The sequence below is a fragment of the Brachyhypopomus gauderio genome, chromosome 7 (assembly GCF_052324685.1).
Source record: "Brachyhypopomus gauderio isolate BG-103 chromosome 7, BGAUD_0.2, whole genome shotgun sequence".
Lineage (NCBI taxonomy): Eukaryota > Metazoa > Chordata > Actinopteri > Gymnotiformes > Hypopomidae > Brachyhypopomus > Brachyhypopomus gauderio.
In genome coordinates, this window is record NC_135217.1 from 4,410,906 (window position 1) to 4,424,083 (window position 13,178).

At 45.4% G+C, this 13,178-nt stretch overlaps 1 long non-coding RNA gene across 1 annotated transcript; it reads left to right on the forward strand.

The window, feature by feature from the left end:
* The first annotated feature begins 827 nt into the window (after positions 1-827).
* LOC143518536 (uncharacterized) lies at positions 828-10,006 on the forward strand. The gene is made up of 3 exons (XR_013132222.1): positions 828-857; positions 1,429-1,559; positions 9,578-10,006. It is a non-coding gene; the product is annotated as an uncharacterized LOC143518536 (long non-coding RNA).
* Positions 10,007-13,178: the final 3,172 nt, after the last annotated feature.

Below are 13,178 nucleotides of genomic sequence, written 5' to 3' on the forward strand. Positions count from 1 at the left end.
ACTGACAATTTGGAAATAAACTGATTACACGGAGTACATTTATTTAAAAAAAAACTTTTCTTGACAAAATAAAAACACTTTTGAACAAACATCTGCCTTAAGTCGCAGCATCGTGGAGTTGTCTCTGCTCACTCCACGCATTATGTAACAGGGAAAAGGCAGGTTCAATACCTTTGCTTAGTTTAGTACGAGAATATTCAACCGTATTAATAGAAGATAGTCAGAAATCATTTTGAAAAAGTTACAGATGTTCAGTCGGTCAATTGTGAGATACAGCAACCACTTTAAGGATAATAACAATGATGATTACAGCGATCCCGATGACCAGCGCTGCGATATTCAAGTTTTTGGCGGTTCTGGAGAGCTCTTCTGCACGCGCTGCGTCTCCAACAGTATTAGCCGTGTCAGTCTACAATGAAAAACAATCCAAGATTGTTTTTCTTTCTTTTTTCGTTTGTTTGTTCTATATAAACAAAATCTGTACAACAAAGCGACATTTCTCACAACTATGATCGATCAAGAGACATTTTCAGTGAACTTACTCGGCAGGAAAAGATGATGGCGGCGATTCCCAGGGGCAGGCAGCAGAAAATGGTGTTGAGGATGGACCAGACCAGGTAGGTGGACACGTTGGTGCGCGGGGCGCCTGTGGCTTTGCCGTCCATTTCAACCTTCTTTGTTTTGCGTGCGTTCACTACAGGAGCTGCGTGCGCAAAAGAGCCCAGAAAGGAATGTGGGCTGGGAACAAGTTGCAGGGCTTGATATGCGATGCTGGTTGTGAACGGGGTGGGAGGGGGTTCTGGTGGGTGTTGGGCTGGGCGGCGGCTGGGGGCTGTGTTGGGCGGTGAAGTGCTTTGGTAAGAGGCCGTCCGGGAAAGAGCCGGGAATGGTAAACACACGAAGGCCTTTTATAGATATTTAACGAGTACTACCAGGCAACAGAATATTTAATGTATCTAAAAACTACATTATATTGTTATACAAAATGCTTGCGGATTGTTATACACTTTTGACCGAAAATGCATTTTACAATAATTTGTGGATTACGTCCGTGTTTCCTCCCAAAACTGCTTTCTCAAGCGATATTACTGAGATTAATTAACGCTGCTAACTCTATAGATTTTGTGCACTTCTCTTACCAATTCTGAAATATTCCGGTATTTGTTAAGAACTGTAGCCACAATTGAGGGATTTCTTGTAGCTATAACTAATTAGTAATTAAGGTCACTAATTTGTAACAAAAAAATAAACAAATAATAAACAAACAAACAAACAAATAAAACCCGTACAGTATTTATTTTTGTATCTTGGTACAGTGCAGTTCATCACCTTTCTGATTAACCAGCACAGCCTTAATCTGCCCTTGCTGTTCTTGTGAATATTCACATACGAGATTTCTTGACAACTTCTCTCCCATCTACATTGCAGTTGTACTCTACAACACTGCAGTTGTACAATACTCACTTGTCCTGCTCTGGGACAACCAGAGGCCCAGGAGCTTGAGGGTCCTGCAGTATCTCAGATGTTCCCAGGACTGCACTCTTCTGGATGGAGACATGGTAGAGACATTTTCCCAGTTTAGGGGTCACAGCCCCTAATCCTTAAGTCCTTAAGGCCAAACTTAAATTTGAATAAGACCTACTTATTCAAAAAGGCATTTGATGTATAATTCTTGACACTTTTAATTACTTCTTCTTCTATTTTAAATGGTTGTATGATATTGTTTTTTTGTTTTTTTTGATTAAGCACTTAATTTTGACATTGTACATTTCTACTTTTACCTTAAATGGTTTTATGATATTGTTTTATTTGTTTTGTTAAGCACTTTGGTCAATGCAAGGCATTGTTGGAAGGTGCTATATAAAAAAAATTTGATTGATTGATAGTTCTCTGATGGGAAAACACTGTTGCCTTCAACTTCATCTTTTCTAGTTCTCTTCTTAGCACTCAGTATTTATTTATTTATTCATTTGTATCTTTTTATTGCAAATTTTAACAGATACAAAGCAAGATTTCAACATATGAACAAGAAGGTGTCAAAGAAGTAGACATTAGTCTATATAACAATGATAGCGAAATTGAGGGAAAATAATAATGAAGGCTAAACTACTAAGAATACTAAACAAATTAATAAAAAACAGAATACAAAGTTATTAGATACAATAGAGATAAAATAAACTTTAAAAATAATAATAAAATAAATGTACGCAACCTGTCAAAATGTGTGACGCTGGGGTGCTGGAGCAAGGACGAGACACGAGTCCAGGTCTCCGGTCCAAATGTCACGTAGGGCAACGCCCCCTCTCGTAGCTGTCACTCTGGGTTCCCTTATGTCCGTGTTCCCTGCCTGTTCATCCCGCCCAGCTCGTTTGTCTTCGTGATTCCTCGTTTGTTACCACGCCCGTGTATTATCGTTCACACCTGTCCCTCGTTTTCTGTCCCATGCATATAAACCCCTGAGTCTCCCTTGTCCTTTGTCTGGTGTTTTGACTGTATTGGATGTCTGGATGTTTGATTCTCTCTTGGTTGTTCGTGTTAAGTTCTAGTGTTGTTTGCTTGTTGCCCGTTTGTTCCTGCTTTCTGTTATTCCCTGTCTGGTTTGCGTCTCCTGCGTTATCATGCCCGTATACGCCTGTTATTCGGACTGCCCTCCCGTTATCGACCCTGCCTGGCTCAGCGACGACGATTCTGGTATTCCCTTCAATAAATCTCGCTCTTCTCAGCACTTGTGTCCGTCCTCTCGCTCCGTGGCGCGAGCCACGTTACACCAAACGACACGTTTTATTTGTGAATTATAGCGCAATGGCGCACAGAAAACAAACACAAGCACACAACGTGCAGACTATAGACAACGACGAGCACAGGACACTGCGCGAGCGCACATTAAATAGACAAACCACAGTAGCCCCACGTGATCACGAGACGATTCACAGGTGAGACTTATTAATCACACAACAAAACCCTATCCACGTATATACACTGACGCAGACAAAGCACGTGGACCACGTTGACACACGCCCAAAAGGGAGGGGCCGGGGTCCTCAACGTGACAGACGCCCCCTCCAAGGGCACTACCCGTCCCGGGGTGCCAACAGGACCGAGTGCCCCGAACCCACGACGATGGGCGGATCCGACGTGCTCAGTCCTGCGTCTGGGAGGTGACCGCCCTTGGTGAAGCGTCCGCCACGGACCGCCTAGAACACCCTCCCTAGAAAGACGGGGGAAAAGACGGAAGACACCTTAAACGGAACGTTCACAAACACACACACAGGCACGTTCACACACAGTGGCACAAGAGGGAAAAACGGGTTTGGTAAACAAAGGGGAAGACTGACAAACACGGGAACACACACAGACGACATAGGTGCCAGGCTGCGCGCCAGGAGAAGGGCGAGTAGGGGAGAAAGAGTTGGAGCTGCGGTGGGCGGTGTTCCTCCTGCCCCCGCTGCATACCCTCCACCGGGCGCAGCGCGGCTGGCGGACGTGCCCGGAGCAGCGCGGCGGGCGGACGTGCCCGGAGCAGCGCGGCGGGCGGACTCTCCCCGCAGCTGGTCATAGGGGACGTCCCTCTCGCCTCGCGACCGCTCTCCGGAGTCGGCTGTGGGCTCTTCCACCTCCATATCTTCCGCCTCGCTGCCCCGGCTCCAACTCATGGGCTGCTCCGGACTGCCACCCCGAGAGCAGTCCATGTTCTCTCCTCCGGAGCGACCGGAGGGTGTACTCCACCCTCCCTTTACCGTCCCAACCGAACACTCAGAGGGGGGTGGACTGACCTCCTCCTCGGAATACATGTCGCTGTCCGTGCACTCGGAAATGCCCGAGTGCACGGACAGAGGACGATCGTCCTCCTCATACCCCTCCTCCTCCTCTCCGTAGTCAGTGGGGTGTGCAGAGCGCTCCGACGGCGGGTAGTCCTCGTTGTCATCCTCCTCCCCCTCCTCTACGACGGAAGAGGGACCTACGGGCGGAGGGAGGTAGTCCTCTTCCTCTGACTCCTCCTCTTCCTCCCCCCCGTAGTCTATGGTGGACGCGTCGTCCAACGAGGGAGCGTAGGCTTCCTCCCCCTCCCCACCGTAGTCTACGGTGGAGGCATCGCACAGGGACGGAGGGTATGACTCCTCCTCTTCGTCCTGCTCCTCCTCCTCCTCGGAGTCCCCCTCCCCAAACTCCGCCTCCGGGGTCGAGTCAGCGACGCAGATCTCACCGGGATCTCTTTCCGTCGGCGCGAGGGCGCGGGATGGAGGGGAGTGTCGCTCCTGGCGGAAGAGCTCCACCAACTCGGGGTCTCTTTCCTCAACCTTCTGGGCTGAGGTCAGCTGGAGGGCGCATACCGGGTCTGATAGTAGCTGATCGCGAGTCGGCGGGGTTATGCGGCGCGGGGGAGAGGAGGAAGAGCGGTGATGCCTCTTGCTGGAGCGTAACGCCTTCTTAGGCCGGGTGGCGTACCCTGGCATCTTCGGGTGACTCAGGTCGGCTCGTCGTTCTGTGACGCTGGGGTGCTGGAGCAAGGATGAGACACGAGTCCAGGTCTCCGGTCCAAACGACACATTTTATTTGTGAATTATAGCGCAATGGCGCACAGAAAACAAACACAAGCACACAACGTGCAGACTATAGACAACGACGAGCACAGGACACTGCGCGAGCGCACATTAAATAGACAAACCACAGTAGCCCCATGTGATCACGAGACGATTCACAGGTGAGACTTATTAATCACACAACAAAACCCTACCCACGTATATACACTGACGCAGACAAAGCACGTGGACCACGTTGACACACGCCCAAAAGGGAGGGGCCGGGGTCCTCAACGTGACAAAATGCCCAACTTTTACTGCTTAATTAAAATACATTAATACCATTGTACCATTTTGTGATTCTGTTTCTGGAGGGTCTCACAGTAGGATCTTAACTCCCCCCCCCCCCCCCCCCCCCCAAACACCACCTCTCTCTCTCTCTGATTTTAATGGAGGCAAACTTTCTGCAAATCTCCCTTTTACTCCTTCACACCTGCCATGTATACAGATGAACAAGGTTGTGTGGTCATTCTGGCAAACCACCATCTACAGCTTCAAATAAACACCAATGCATTTACAAAAGTAGTTTCAGTTCTAGAAAACATTCCGTTGATGTCAACCAATGGTATCTCTTGATTTCGTTATGATTCTTCTTTGGTTTTTTTTTTCACTGCATATTGTTTTTTCCGTTGCTTGTTTAGGTGACCTTTTCAAATCAAGTCAAGTCAAGAGGTTTTATTGTCATTTCAACTACATACGGAGTACACAGTGAAACGAAACGTTCCTCCAGGACCATGGTGCAACATAAAACACAGTGCAGACAGGACATAAGTGCAACGGACAGACAGTACAACACAATACAGGCAGTACAATATACAATACACAATATACATAGTGCAAACAGACACTTCACTGGACAGAGAAGTGTATGAGGTAGGTTGGATAGTGCAAATTGTGCCGTGTGCAATACGCAGTATATATACAAAGGGAGTCCCTGTCGCAGTGAAGTAGTGTGTGTAATGCAAATTGCCTTCACATTGTCAGGGATAAGTGGTTGGGTGTGTGTGGGTGAGTGTGTGTGTATGTATGGAGGAGAAGTCCATCAGTTTAGTGTCTGGCATTGAGGAGTCTAATGGCTTGTGGGAGGAAGCTGTTGCAGAGTCTGGCCGTGATGGACCGGATGCTGTGGTACCTTCTTCCCGATGGGAGGAGGGAGAACTGTGTGTGGGAGGGGTGGGTGGGGTCGTCCACAATGCTGGTTGCTTTGCGGATGCAGCGGGTGGTGTAAATGTCAGTGATGGAGGGGAGAGAGACACCAATGATCCTCTCAGCTGTCCTCACTATACGCTGGAGGGTCTTGCGGTCGGAGACATTGCAGTTCCCAAACCAGGCAGTGATGCAACTGCTCAGGATGCTCTCTATGGTGCCTCTGTAGAAGATGGTGAGGATGGGTGGACGGAGGGGGGCCTTTCTCAGCTTCCAGAAGAAGTAGAGACGCTGCTGGGCTGTAGAACTGGTGTTCAAGGTCCAGGTGAGGTTCTCTGCTAAGTGTACACCAAGGAACTTGGTGCTCTTAACGATCTCCACAGAGGACCCATCGATGTTGAGCAGAAAGTGAGTGTGATGTGCTCTCCTGAATTCAACAACCGTTTCCTTGGTCTTGTCCACGTTCAGGTGAAGGTTGTTGTCTTTACACCAGTCTGTCAGCCGTTGCACCTCCTCTCTGTACGCCGACTCGTCGCCTTTGCTGATGAGAACCAGCACTGTTGTATCATCGGCGAACTTAATGATGTGGTTTGAACTGTGTTTTGCTACACAGTCATGAGTCAGCAGGGTGAACAGTAGAGGACTCAGAACACTGCCCTGGGGGACCCCGGTGTTCAGTGTGATGGTGCTGGAGGTGCTGTTCCCGATCCGGACTGACTGGGGCCTCCCAGTCAGGAAGTCCAGGATCCAGTGAGCGCAACGGGACGGTAGTTGTTGAAGCAGGACACTGTGGACTTCTGTGGCACGGGGGGTCATCTTGAGACACGTTGGTACAGTGGAGCTGCTCAGGGACATGTTGAAGATGGGTTGTTCTGTTGAACATGTTGAACATGTTATGTTGAACATATGTTGTTCCAGTGAATTTTTGATTTCCTCCTCTAGTTTTGCTTCTGAAAGACCATCATCCACTATTAACTTTAGTTTTATTTTATCATGTCTTAAGGCTAATTAACTATAGGCTAACCTTTATTTAAGGGTTTCAGAATTTATTTAACCATTTAAGGGTTTCAGAATTTCTAACACAATTACTCAACAACATAAATAGCTTATATATTACTTACGTAAACAGCTTTTATTTTCTTGGTTACCCAGTGATTTATGTCAGATTCAGGAGATGTTTGAATGTGGCTACGATGTCTTATCAGAACATTGAGAACCATTAATGATGTTAACAATTTTATATATCAGTAAAAGACTTAAGAAATTAGTTGTAGGTTTTGTCCTGGGCTGGGGATATTATTCTGTTTTTGACTCTTTGTATTATTAACCAGAAATCACCTTTTTGAACCACTTTTTGTCTAAGCAGAAAATGCTACATTGTACCTACAACAGCTCTGCTAATGTCACAGACATTTTGCCCATTTTGATTGAAATAAACGTGGATCTTTTACAGGGTCACTGTACTGCATATAAGAACCAAGAGGCTGTGACAAAGTTAGCCGCATGAGAGTAAACAACATTATCCTTTGCATAGGAAACGTGAAACCGCATTGGTGCTTCAAGGTGGAGTTTCAGAATCACTGTTTGTACAAGAAGTGTCCGTTGTGCATGCGTGACCCATTTATGAATGATATAGTGCCATTGCAATACAATTATATCAATTCCGAAACGCTTCATGGATATAGTTAGTGCTGTAATAGTGGATTACACAGACTGGCCCACTGACCCAAGGGTAAACTACGATGTTTTATGGGTAATTCAGTCAACCATAGTTACCACACCAGGTATGTGGGGGCCTTGTTGCAGGGGGTCCAAGCAGAGATGTGCACTCCAGTCAAAGTCGCACTTAAGTCGACTAGAAAAATACTTCAGACTTGACTTAAAACTCGTCCCTAATGTCTCTCGACTTATCTTGTCCAAAATAAGTCGGGAACAGTAAGAGTCAGTCCGTTATCCAGGCGCCGTGCGCGAAAGTTTTGGAAAAATACTTATTTCTATTTGAAGTGTCACATGTAAACAAACGAGGGTGGCGTGGCTGCGACTGCAGGATACAGGGAGTTTAAATCCTTGGACAAACTGGAGGACGGCAAAGTGTAAAGAACATTGTAATATTTTATGGGGACATCTCCTGTCACCATACGCTTATCTTGGTATTGACTTTAGACTTGACTTGGTCTCTAGCTAAAAGACTCGTGACTTCTATTTTGCGACTTTTGACATCTGTGGGTCCAAGTAGTTTTTCCATCCATTTTGCCGTCTTGTTCTGCAAGCATTCACTAAAGAAGTGGCAGCGTGAAAAGTCATTCATGAACGCTTAATGGCTTGAAGGACATTGAGAATGTTAGGATTTTTATATTTATGGTCCATACATTTAGTGCTTGAGACCGTATTGTAATTTCTGAGATTTTTCTATTTTTTTTCTAAATGAAACGCCCAGAGACTGAAGGTGACCTGCAGGTCCTTTCTTTGGCCTGATGGTGGCACTGCAGTGCAGCGTTTGAATATTTTGTGATTTTCTCTCACAGTGTAAGTCAGACACAAAATTCCACTTTCACTGCATTCTTTGACTGAAGGCAACCACCAAATTCCAAACACTTAGATTTTGTGCCAATTTGCAAATTGTGCAAAATCTACATATAAGATCTGTTTATACTCCATCACCGCAAGACCGGTGTCAAAATATTCAAGTGTCGGTACCTCAGTAATTATTAAAATAATTTCAAAACAATATGAATGCCATATGCACATTTTACCTTCTGGAAATTCACCTGGTATGCATAAACTAAAATAAGCTAAAATTCTGATAAAACTTTAGAGCATTTTTAGACACATGACATTTGCTCAGTGTGATGAAGGGGGTTAAATCAATGGTGGTTTAAATTGATGTCCACACACTCAGTCTGTATTGTCTATATTTTTGCATGTTTCTACCCAATATGATTGCATGCAAGCACCTACAAGCACCTACAAGCACCTGGGAGATGGTCTGGCTTGCCGGTGGATGTACTGGGTTGGATGTGCCATTGCTGCAAGAGATCTGAGATCATCCTGAGGCTCACCATTTACACCAGGGATGGGCAACTTCCATGATAAAGAAGGCCAAAAAATTTTCAGCACTATTATTGGAGGGCCACATGACCACGCACTTCAAATAATTGGATATGAAAGACATTACAAATTATTCTCAATAAGAACACATTTTAAATGAATTCAGATCTGTATGTTTATTGCACCAACATACATCTATTTTCTGCATATAAATGCATTAACATGTCCTTAATAAGCAACAAAGACAAAACATTTGCTTAATAAAAAAGTGCAAAAAGGAATTTGAACTCCTTCATATCAAAGAACTGTAACGCGTAGCGCGCTGCGGAGCGAGGAGGCGGACACAAATGCTGAGAAGAGCGAGATTTAATAAGGGGAATTCCATAGGCGAAGTCGTTTGTACACAGGTCAAAACGAGAGAGCCGTCCAAGTGGTCAACAGGACAGGCAGGAGTCGTAACAGGAGAGCCATACACAACGGAGAAACACAACGGAGACGGAAAATACCAGAACAGCGATGACAGATAATCCACAAAACCGAACAAACCACAAATAACCGACAACGGGCGAAACAGAGAGATACAAGTACACAGGACTAAACTAGACACAACTGAACACACTGACAACACGGGCGTGGCAGACAGAGGGAAACCAGGGCAACAGACACGCAGGGCGGGATAACCGGGCAAGGAACAACACAGACACAGGAGAGGGGGGCGTAGCCCTACGTGACAAGAACAAAAAAGTCCTGCTCTATCGGTTTTTTTCCTTTTAATTATTAAATTATTATTGATCTATTTGCAGGCCGCACTGAGTGAGGACGAGGGCCGTGTGCAGCCCGAGGGCCGTGTGCAGCCCGCGGGCCGCCAGTTGCCCATCCCTGTTCTACACCGAAGGGACTGTGACTACTTGGCCGGGGAACAAGAACCTTAACTGTAACTGTAGAACCACCTTTTGACCACAAATACGGACTTGTGCTAACGGGCCACCCAATGGAGGATGGGTTCCCTTTTCAGTCTTGGTCCTCCCGAGGTTTCTTCCTATTCCCCACCATCTAGGGAGTTTTTCCTCGCCACTGTTGCCTCTGGCTTGCTCATTAGGGATCTGGACCCATACGATTGTAAAGCTGCTTTGTGACAACATGTGTTGTAAAAATCGCTATATAAATAAATTTGACTTTGACTAATCCCAGTTTTAGGAGTGTGTTTATGGGGATTTTTGACCACTCTTCCAGAAGCGCATTTGTGAGGTCACGTACTGATGTTGGACGAGAGGGTCTGGCTCTCAGTCTCCACACTAATTCATCCCAAAGGTGTTCTATCGGGTTGAGGTCAGGACTTTGTGCACAGTCATGTTGGAAGAGGAAGGGGCCAGCTCCAAACTGTTCCCACAAAGTTGGAAGCATGCAATTGTCCAAAATGTTTTGGTATGCAGAAGCTTTCAGAGTTCCTTCCACTGGAACTAAGGGGTCAAGCCCAGCTCCTGAAAAACAACCCCACACCAGCCCCCCTCCACCAAACTTTACACTTGGCACAGTGCAGTCAGAAATGTACCGTTCTCCTGGCAACCACCAAACCCAGACTCGTCCATCAGATTGCCAGATGGAGAAGTGTGATTCGTCACTCCAGAGAACGCACCTCCAATGCTATAGAGTCCAGTGGCGGCGTGCTTTACACCACTGCACCCGTACTTTGTATTGCACTTGGTGATGTATGGCTTGGATGCAGCTGCTCGACCATGTAAACCCATTCCATGAAGCTCTCTGTGCACTGTTCTTGAGCTAACCTGAAGGCCACGTGAAGTTTGGATGTCTGTAGTGATTGACTCTGCAGAAAGTTTGCGACCTGTTCACAGTATGAGCTTCAGCATCTGCTGACCCTGCTCTGTCGTTCCCAAACACTTTCGTTTTCTTAAAATACAGCTGACAGTTCACTGTGGAATATTTAGGAGCGAGGAAATTTCACAACTAGATTTGTTGCACAGGTCACATCCTATCACAGTTCCACACTGGAATTCACTGAGCTCCGGAGTGTGACCCATTCTTTCACAAATGTTTGTAGAAACAGTCTGCATGCCTAGGTGCTTAATATTATACCGGGAAGTGAATACTTTTGGCAATATAGTGTATATAAGTTATAAGAAACAAACACAAAAAACAAAACTCTTTCTGACAGCAGGATCTGAACAGGACTACCCAGTACACCACCAGCTATGCTATTAGTGACTGTGAGGTACTAGTTCAAGCGTAGGGAGGGTGGTGTATGAGCTCGGACCAGTACGTAATTCATAACAACAGGAAGAAGAGGAAGGAACTCTAGATAGAACAGACAGAACTTAAGCAGAGAAACGGATAGGGAGGAGACCACAAGCCAACAGAATGGCATTACAGAGATGGCAGTTCTGACTAAGAAGACTGACAAACGGAGAAGGCATGCTGCCCGATTGACTGGAGTGGAGGCTCTTGTTCAAAGTTTTTATGTTGCTCTTCTTCTTTCCTCTTCCTCTCTGTGGTCCCCCCCCCCCCCCCAGTAAATTGTCAAGAGTGTGTGAGTGACTGTGTCTCTCCTTGTCCAAAGAACAGTTGTCTGAGTGCTGTGTCCTGTGTGTTGTCCTCTCTCCCCGTCTTGCACCTGAGGTTTCCTGGAGAGAGTGTGCTTGCGTGCGACTGGCTGCTGCTTCTGGTCTAATTTTTTTTATTATTTTATAGCCTGATATCTGTAGTGCAGACACCTGGTGAAACACCTGGTCAGGAGTCTGCCACGTACATGCTGATTGGCTTAAAGCACCTTCTGCATACACTTTCTTCCTGTCAGTCAGTTGAATTTCCTGCAAAGTAGGCTGTTCTTGCCCATATTAAAAAAGAGATAAGACTGCCTAAAAGAAGGGGTAGAAAAAAGAAAGAAAATTCTTGGCAAGGATCTCCCAGTTTGGCAAACATTTACCAGTTAGCTTAGCGGCAGCATGTTGCTACACTCAAGACGTCACAACAGCAGGAGCACAGAGGCTCCTGCTGCCCACAGCCTCCACCCAGCCTCCGCCCAGCCTCCACCCAGCCTCCACCCAGCATGATGTGAATAGTATAGATCCCCCATACTCAAATAGTCAAATATTTGAGCCATACTCATATAGCCATATAGCCATACTCAAATATCTATTTCTGGCCCGCGAGTTGTTTTGAAAAGTGTTTTTTTAGGAATCTTTTTTTTTCAATCGCGCTATCCGCTCTTATTTTGAAATCGCGCACCGCGATCTCGAGACGATGCCGGGGATTGCCTTTATGGCAACAACAAACACGTAGCAGACGCCCAAATGCGTTCGCCACCCCCCCCCCCCCCCCCCCCCCCCCCCCGTCGACAGTTTACGTTCGCTAAAATAATTAGGTTTGCTAAAATAATTCACATAAAAAATTATCGTTTCTTTGTGGATATGATTTGTTTACAATACGTTTATAGGTTAGGTTCATATAATCATTTGTAAATCAAAATAAATATGGTATATATGGTATAAATACTAATTTTGAACTTATGAGCATTGTCACTTGCGTCCAAATGAAAGAAATATAGATACATAATTATCTCATAGGTGTGTGTAATAAAAGACTCTGTCACTTTGTGACTCTGTCATCTCTGCGCTACTGTCATATGTCATAAAAACCAAAGTATTGATCTTGTGATGTTAAGTAACACATTAGTAACGACGTGTGAGTGAGAGGTTTGTCTGGGAAAGTTTGATGATGTACAGGTGTGTGTATGTGAACAAATTAGTGTTTTGTGATAACTGGAGGATTTTTGTAAGTTTTATGAATGGTGTAATTGAAAGATGAATTTTATATGTTGTATGCCCGTATTGGTGTTTAACGGTTTCGGTCATCCATTGAACAAAATAATTCTGTTATTCTGTCTAAACATCAACCTGTCCAGGGACTACAGGTGGAGATTAGCTTATTGCTATAACCTGGCACAATGCATCTCTCCTGATCTCTAGGTTAATGTATTTGTTGTGCATTGTCTCTGATGAATAAAAATCAAATCAAATCAAATCAAAGCATTGATCTTGTATCATTAAACAGCAGTAGCACACTAATGTTCTACCAAATCGAATGAAGATTTACAGACTTCTGCCAAATGAGTGTTAATGGAAGAGTGTATAAATACTGGCTGTAATAACAGGCCAAACGCTGTTTCTCAGTGACTGCTTTCTTCAGACTTTACTTGGAAAATAACACAAGACCAGTGAATTATAGGGTTCTACACTGATATCAGATTTTGTAGGTTATGGGATCATTGCTATGCGTTGTGGGCCCTTTTGCCTGATGGGCCCACTGGCCAATATGTGCTTGGCTTTGGACATTTTAACGTGTATGTGGCTATGGAGATGTTCTGGAATGGTCATAAATGCTGGGTGT